Source organism: Chiroxiphia lanceolata, chromosome 16, assembly GCF_009829145.1.
Source record: "Chiroxiphia lanceolata isolate bChiLan1 chromosome 16, bChiLan1.pri, whole genome shotgun sequence".
Classification (NCBI taxonomy): Eukaryota; Metazoa; Chordata; class Aves; order Passeriformes; family Pipridae; genus Chiroxiphia; species Chiroxiphia lanceolata.
This window is the reverse complement of record NC_045652.1, coordinates 11231484-11240013: the sequence shown is the minus strand read 5'-3', so window position 1 is coordinate 11240013 and position 8530 is coordinate 11231484.

Here is an 8530-nt window from a genome sequence, read left to right as displayed (position 1 = left end):
AGGGTACTCCACAACACACACTGAATGGATCAAGTCAGATTACCAAAAGCTTTGTGTTTAACTTCAGCTCATTCTGATGAAGCTGGTAAGAGACCAACCACTCAATCCAGTAGCAGGTAAGGTCTGTAGGGACAGTGATCCTGAGCAGTGAGGAGGAGCGTTGGCCTGTGATCTCTTAAGAGTGGGAGATGTGTACTGGTAGCAGCCCCTTGACTTTCCCATAACCTTGTCTCAAAAACAAAACTCCTCATGACGTGCTCAGAATTGGCTCTGTTGCAAACAATAATGCAGGGATGACGTCACAGACCAGTGGATCAAAGTAGAAGAATACTAAAGACCAAGAAAAATCTGTCTACAAATGCCACCATTTAATTCTTTTTTTCTCCTTTCCTTCACCCTCTGCTGCTATTTTGATAGTAGTTAAAGTTGAAGACATCAAGGAAAATGAGGACCCTTCCAACAGCTGCTCAGTGGGAGCCAGCATGATGGGAGGTGAGAGGCAGCCTGCTCACATGACTGTTCCCAGCTCTGCTGCTGGAGCTTTACATGGGTAAAGGTGACCTTTGGGTCATCGCCCGCCCTTGTCACCTTGTCTAGTCTGTGCCCAGCATCTCCTGGTGGAGACCATCTCACCACGCACAGAGGGGCTCAGCCCTGCAGGCAAGGAGGCTTCGTCAATGTGGGGGCCTCATCAGTGAGGGGGCTTCATTAGCGGACACCCTGGAATCAGCTGTAATGCTGATAGAAAAGTAGGAATAGGAAAAAAAAAATCTGCTGAAATTGAGCAGTGGATGGCACTGTGAGAGGAAGAAAAAGCCTCAGACTTTAAAGGCAGTATTAAAACAGGGCATGCAGAAAGTGAAGTCAATTAGCCAAAAGAATCGTTTGCTGACGGAGGTCGTTGGGCCGAATTCCTAAAAGGATTCATGAATCGACTAAAAATACCCTTGGGATAGTTTGAGTACGGACTGAGTTACTGAAGGGCAATGCCCCAGATGACCCAGGAGACCCTTTCCAATCCTACAATATAAACAATGATGCTATTAACATTTGTACTAAGTACCTGCTCGGGCTCCTTGCCTGCTACCGCAGCACTTTGGCTCCCATCCGGAGCAGGAGGGGAGGCTGCAAGATGTGCTCTGTTCCCTACCTTAGCCCAGAGAACATCCTTTACGTACCACCCCTGTAGACAGGGAAATATGGAAAACCCTCTTGCCAATGGTAGGAGCAGGGAGAGGCCACAAAGATTAGTGGAAAAGCCTGATGGAAACCCTGCAGTGCTGAAAAGAACAATGGGAAGGCTGGAGAAAATCATCGGTGAGTGGAGAGACCCAGGGCACGGTGATCTTAACAGCCAAGTAATGCCAAGAAGGCACCTGGAAGGCACAGGGGAACCAGGGACAGTTTGGGGAATCTGCAGGAATATCTTATAATTGTGCAAAAAAAGCCAACTATATCTGGGGGGACCTAAAAAAGCCAGATGGAGCTTGGATATCAGTTTGGGAAATGCAGCAGGTCTGTGCGTCCCACCAAGATGTCCCAATAAGATAATCCAGGTGACCTTTGCTGTTGGAATGTGCCATCCAGCTGTGGAGCAGTTATCACTGTACAGACCCCACACAGGCCAGGGATTGTGTATTGTACTGACTGTGGCAGGGGAAAAGCTATTTTGTCATTAACTGTTTCTGTTTCCCTTAACATCCCTAATGACCAGACCTGACTGAAACACTGGACATTGTCCTGGGAGACAGCAGAGCACTGTAACACCTCACAAAGGTGTCCAGGTTTAATGTCAAGGCAAACCTGCAGCCTTAAATCTCTAACTTGTAATTCAGGTTCAGAGGATAATAACGAAAACAAGGTTAGATAAAAACATTCACTATCAAAATTTAATTATGCGTCCATGGGCTGAGGCTCATTATTCATCCTCCAACCTGGAAACAAATTAGTCTAATGAAGCCATGAGTTAAAATGGAGAAAGCATGTAAAGGCTGGAGAATATTTATGTCTCTGCTCCTGAGTCAAAAGCAGCACTGAGCTCTGGGTGCTAGCTACATTTTTCACTGGAATCAGGTGCTTCCTATATATGGTGGCATATCCAGGACCTGGATTTTGCTGTGAGCAGGAACAGTTGCTCCTAAATTGGAAGCTGAAGCCATTAGAGACTGGTGAGGTGTGGGGGTTCAGTACAGTCACAGGGGCTCATCAAAACCAGACATGATCAGAGCCCACACGTATAAAGAAACCCAAATACAAGTGTCAGCTGCCACTGAGTCAATCCAGCTCAAGGGACAGGTTTTACTCTGGCACAAGGTCCCTGATGACAGCCAGGGTAGCCCCATGGAGAGTTTGGCTCCACTGACCTCTGCTAAATGGGAAACCAAATCTCAGGGGCTGGGAAGAAAAGAAATTGGTAACTAACTATAGTGGGATGGCGGCTCTCTGTGGGTTTATCATGCAAGTGTTTAAGAAGACAAAGGCTATAATTAAACTGCCCGGGAATGTATAATCACAGTAAGGAAGGTCTTTTGCCCTGCTTCTTCCCTGCAGAATTTGGGGAGAAATGAAATTACATTCCAGGAAAGGGAACGGATCTGTGTTTAACCCACACTCTCCGCTGCACCCCCCATCACCCCTCAGGTTTGGACAGGTTGCTTTGGCCACCTATAAAAGTCACCCATAAACTGTAACTCCTGGCACAAGTGGGTTTGAGGATAGTTATGGGCTTTTCCACTGCACGCCATGGCAAGTCTGCTGATATATAGCCCAGGTCTGAGCTCTGCAGCAGAGTGCAAAAGGTTCAAGCGACCTAGTAAAGACCGTGCCAGTACCAGAGAACAAGTCCCCGTAGGCCCCGGCTGAGCCATTCTCACCACTTTATTCTCTTGCTCCCATCCTAATGTGCTTAACTATAAATGACCCCTTTATTTTTTATATCTCCATTTCATTTTTCCCCTTCTTCCAAGGAAGCAGTAAAACAGGGAAGCTGAGAAGCAGAGCTCTTATTGTAAAGTGAGTGCTGACACAGAGCAATTCTGGGGACCTCGCAGCTCACGTTGAACATTTGTATCATCACAAGGAGCCTCTGGGCTTCTCCTCTGAGAGCCAAGCCCTAATCCTGCTCTCAGGCTCCCAAAAGAAGCCTATTGGGATCACACAGGTAGAGGTGAGCTGCTTCTGGTCTGGGGGCCCTGACATTTGCTGGCTAAGCTTGACAGTATTTTATTTCCAGTTTTACTTGGTGTTTTATTCCATGCTGTCCTGGGGTTCTACTCAAGGATGGCAGATTTGGGTGAAGACAACCCAGCTGAGCAGAGCACCCCAAATACAGCCCCTCTTTTGTGCTCTTTTTCTCCAATATGCAGAAGATTCTCAGCCACCCTGGGCAGAAGGACAACAGCTTGCTGTTTATTAGTATAATTTTTAAAGGTGCCTCATTGTATTTATTTGCTGTGTGGTTAAACATTTATTATTTATATTTAATTTTTCCAGATTCAAAGGGGCATCACTAGTGGCTGAGTGTCTGCAGATTCAGTGCAGCTCCTTCGCACACTTATTTATGTAACCTTGGCCTCCCCCGAGGGGCTCCCGTTTCACTATGTGCCACTGGCCTCTTAATTGGCCTCACAGATCACGCCTTCTCCTTCAGCTCACCCAGGTCCCCACCACTCGTAATTTCTAAGATATTAAATGTGGTTGAAACAAAAGATTTCAGTGAATTAAAGCCAAGAAGTTTTGTATCTCTCCCAAACCTTCACTGCCAATTCCCTCTCCAGGGCAATGGCCAGACTGAGGTCATCAGCACTCCTCTGGAGAGCTCAGGAGGGACCAGGCTGTGTCCTGGGCAGGAGGTGGACACCCTGGCTGGTGTGCCTGGCTGTTGTTGGGCCTGGCTTTGCACCCAGCTGTGTCTTCTTGATAAGAGTGTTTGGCACTAATTAGTCTCCAAGCAGCTGATTAACCCGCAGGGATGTGTGGAAGCTGTTTTTGCTGTAAGACACTACAAGAGAGGCAGGATTCTCTCCTTGAGACTGTTTTGCATAGCCAGTCCAGCCACCTTCGATGGACAGCAGGTGGTGGGATGGGGGAGACTCATCCTCTGCCTCTGAGACACCCCAAAGCCACCGCTCTCCACTGCCCAGCACTGTAGCTCTCACCCAGATGATGGGCTGGGTACCAAACTTACAGGGGCAGCCAGGCTGGGACACTTATCAGGACATAGACTCTGGGGTCTAAAAATGCAATTTTCAGAGCTGTGGAGACCAGGAACTCCCACTGGCATTTTCTGAGAAGTAAAACCACATTGAGGCAATGGCTTTGGATATTCCTTTTGTGATACATCCTGCTGCCAATGCACCCCAAGCACCTTAGGGTCACATCTGACCAAAAGATGCTGCCTGCATTTCACTTCCAGCCACCAGCCCTGATGCTTCATAAATAAATGAAAATGCACTTTAAGCTATTAAACTTTATTTTAGACAATACAGACCCTGTCACAAGAAGTTCCACATGTCTGCAACAAGGCAAAGACATCTGGACAACTCAACCATGTGAGGTTTTGACTGGGGTAGCTAAACCTCTGGGTGAAGGGGGTTGAGAACTCCAGCACGTTTTTAGCCAGTTGCCAGCTGTTTGGGTTTAAAGAGAAACTTCACTCCCAAAGGTAAAACTATTTAACATTAATGGTTTTATACCTTCTCCTTAAATATATCACAGGCTATACTTGGAGATGGAGTTTGAGAGTAAACATTGTTATGCTGGAGCTGTCATCTGTGAGTAATCACAGACCTAATTGAAGCTGGCCAGCCTATTAAATAAACATTCTGCATAAATGAGGGAGCAAAGAAACACCGTTTAGTTTGGTAAGACTCGAAATGACGGAAATCTGTACCTGAGTCAGGGACCAGGGAAATGGGGTTGGAGTAGCTGGAGAGCCAGGGAGGGAGGTTTCCCCCAAGCAGCTCACAGCAGTGGTGCTGCAAAGCAGCAAGAACCAGAAAGCACCAGCAACCAGCTTTTGGAGGGAGAGCAAGGAGGGTGCTTCCCTGCTGGCCATGGCAGTGCTGGATTTTGGGACACTGCAGTTTTGAGGAGTATGCTTTTGTTGCATCCAGGGGAACATGACTTCCCACCACCTACTGCTAATAGCTGGGCTAAGGCTCACAAAACAGCCTAAGAAAAACCATCCTCCCAGCATCAAATACTGCCTAATCACCCCACTGAAATGGGCAACAACACAGTCTTGCAGCGTTTCTTGCGTTCCTTGGGGAACCACCTAATCCTCCTTGTTGTCTGCCAGTTTTTCCTTGTCCTTGGGAATTTCACGTCTAGAAAAGGCTGCAGCTTTCGAGAGTGAGGCGCTCGCTGCTGGGGGCTCTCTCTGTTTGCTGCAGTGCCACGGGCAGCACATGTGTATCCAAGGCTGTGCTCTGGGGCACAGAGTGCAGAACAGGCAAATTTTCACCCCAGTGAATCTCGCAGCATCCTGCCCCTCCTCGCCCTCTCACCAGATGTTGCACGGATGTGTGCGAGCGGCGCTGCCTCTCTGGGAGGTGATGAGAAGAGGGTGATGCACCGAAGTGACATGCTCAATTTCCCTCAAAGATGGTGCAGCCACAATAACATTTCTCCTGCTGATGGCGTCCATGTGTCTCTCCCTTTTCACTGGAGCTCTGTTACACACTGGGATGTGGTAGGAGCGTGTGTGCACCTTCTGTTCCCCGAGCCATCCCTGCCTTTCTGGGGAGGACGAGGTGCCTGGCCTTCCGTGGTTAGTTTAAGAAAAACACTCTCCCAGTGATCAGTGCCTGTATGAAGTAGATGTATGGTTTCAATTCTGTCCTTGAGCCATGGATCATTTAATGTTGTCAACACATATACATCCTTCTCAAACATCCCACTGAGAATTTCTAGGGACTGTAGACAGCTTAAAGCTAGCGTTACAGCAGCAGCAGCTTCATATTTGCTTTCAGATCCACGTGCATTTTTTAATACTAAAGCTTGCATAATTGCTGCTGAATTTCTAAGCAACTTCTTCAAAGGGGCAGAAGCACACTAGCAGTAGGAGAACTGGTGGTGGAGCAGGAACAAGGCCTGTTGTTGGCTTGTGGTTTCCCAAAAGCTTCTCAGAGATGATGTTTGAGGAGCCCTGAAGAAGGGCTGGATTGGGACCTCCCAGCTTGGTGTGTGTTTGAACGTGTTTTCTTCCTGACCGTGGGGGCAGTTTGCATGTGCTGCCAAGCAGCCACTGATGCTGTCTGCATTAAAAGCATTTTAGTGATGCAGTTATTTTGCCAGGGAGGCTTGCACTGACATCCTGCATTGAAAAAAAGGGGGATATGGCTCTGCCAGCCTTTTTTTTTTTTCTAGTGAGGTCTGGGTGTGCCTGGAAGCACAGTGAGATGCTACATGCAATGAAGATACCCTGGCAGGCCAAGGGGCCATTACAGGATTGATTGAGGCAGGGATGTAAAAGGAGAGACAAGGTGGTTCCTCACTATAAGAGAAGGATCTCCTGGTCTTTCCCAGCTAGTGGAAATGGAGTTGCAGCTGGGTGAGAGCTAGTACCTTGTGATTTTGAGTGTGGTAGTCTCTCTGTAATGTTCCTCTGAGGTGTGTTGCTGTTGCATGGGAAGGGGATCAAGCTCTGTTTGTGATGCCCATCACTCCAGGGCTTAGTTTCCCCTGCGTAAAGGGCAGTAATAACCTCAGGGAGCAGGTCACGCTCCTCTTTTTTAGCTGCCAGCTGCTCTCCTGAGTGCTGGGGGGAAGAGATTGATGTGAGGTGGTCTGCTGGCTGGAGTGTGAGAATAGGAGGCTGTGGGTTTGCTGGAGAACCTGCACCAGGGTTCTCCTGAGAGCTATGGATGAAGCTGGGTATCCAAAGGCTTCTTTGCCTTTGGAAACGTAAAAGGGTGGTGGGTGATGATGGTTCCCTGCACACACACACCATCGGGGCTCAGGGATGCAGGGCTCTGCTGCAGGCAGGGGGGCCAGCTCCCTCCTTCCCCTGAGGAAGGGCATTGCTGGGGGTGACACCAACCTTCCACCCCCCAGCTGCCGCAGGGCCCTGCTCACTGCCACGTCTAAGGCACCTGGTCAGCCAGACTCCATTTACTGCATCTTTATTTATTATATTGGAGCCCAGGGTAATTACTTTACAACTCTGAACATTAAATATCATTTGTCTTATTCCAGTAGGTCCAAATCTTTATGAATTTTATCTGACACTTGTTCCCTTCAATTATCTGCCATCAGAAAAAGTTTACCGTTGCTGCAAAAATATCAATTTGCCAGAGGTTGCAATACATTTACTCTCCACCTCTGTAATTTACAAACTTACATTCTATGATTAGAAAGAAAAATGGCTAATAGGAGAAATATTCATGCAAAATCGATACTGAATAAGATGCTGCCACCTTTTGGCTTAACCTAATTCTACATGTGGGGCCAAATTCATCACTGGTGTAACTGCTTTGCTGGGAGAGCAGCTAGAGCTGCCCCGGGGCTGGCTGAGAAGGATGGAGTGGGATGGGGGATGACATGGGGGGCTCAGCCCCTAACAGTGAATGGGGTATGGGAAGCTGAGCTTGTGAGGTTTGCAGGCTCTGGTAAGAGGAAATTTTCCATAGCTGTGCATATGCAACAGGATTTTCCTTCTTGCACATCCAGAGTCGAAGTGAAGATTCCCAGCAGGCTTTTTTCTCTCTTTTCAGCCATCCAGGAGGCTGTTCCTGGAGTTGTGTCCTGGGTGTGAGGACCAGCACTGGGCTGAGGGCTTTTCTCCCTGTCAATGTGCTGGGAAGAGAGTCTGGGATCTGATGAGGCTCAGCACATGGCTGAAAGCATCTAACCAAGCTCTGAGCTGGTCAGACAGTTCATCTAAGCTTGTAGGCAACCTCCACCCTGCCTGCCTGCAGCACGGTGAGACACTGTGCAACACAGCAGCACTGTCAGTCTTGGTAGCTACTGAATGTACTTGTTCTTCAATTACATGTCACTGTGATGGGCCGTGGAGCCCAAATGCTGCTGTGCTTTCAAAAGAAAACAAAACAGCATTTAATTTTCATAGCAAAGATATTCCAAAGTGCTAAGTGCTACAGCAGAGCGATTGCAGCGCTGCTCTGTCTCCTTGCCCAATGACACAGGGGTTTTTCAGCTGAATACCAGCAAGCACGTGATTAAAAGCCCTCAGGATTCTGCTGTTATGGGATTGCTGCTATTTCTCTCATATCTTGCCCCTTTGTTTCCCCGAGTTCAGGGCAGAGTCTGAATTCGGTAATTCTGACCTGGGTTTGCTTTGCTGTCTTCCCAAGGAACTTGTTTGAATAAATTGAATTGGCAAATGTATTGTTCAGCTGCAAAGCGTTGTGTCAGGAATAATGTAGGTATTTCCAGGCTCTCTATCACTGTGCTGAGCACTGCCAGGGACAGAGAACTCATGCAGGAGAGCTCCCTTTGAGCTGCTCCCTCTGCTTCCTCTTCAGAAAGAAGCACGCATTTTTTTGGCTGGTTGCTCCATGCTCTAAAG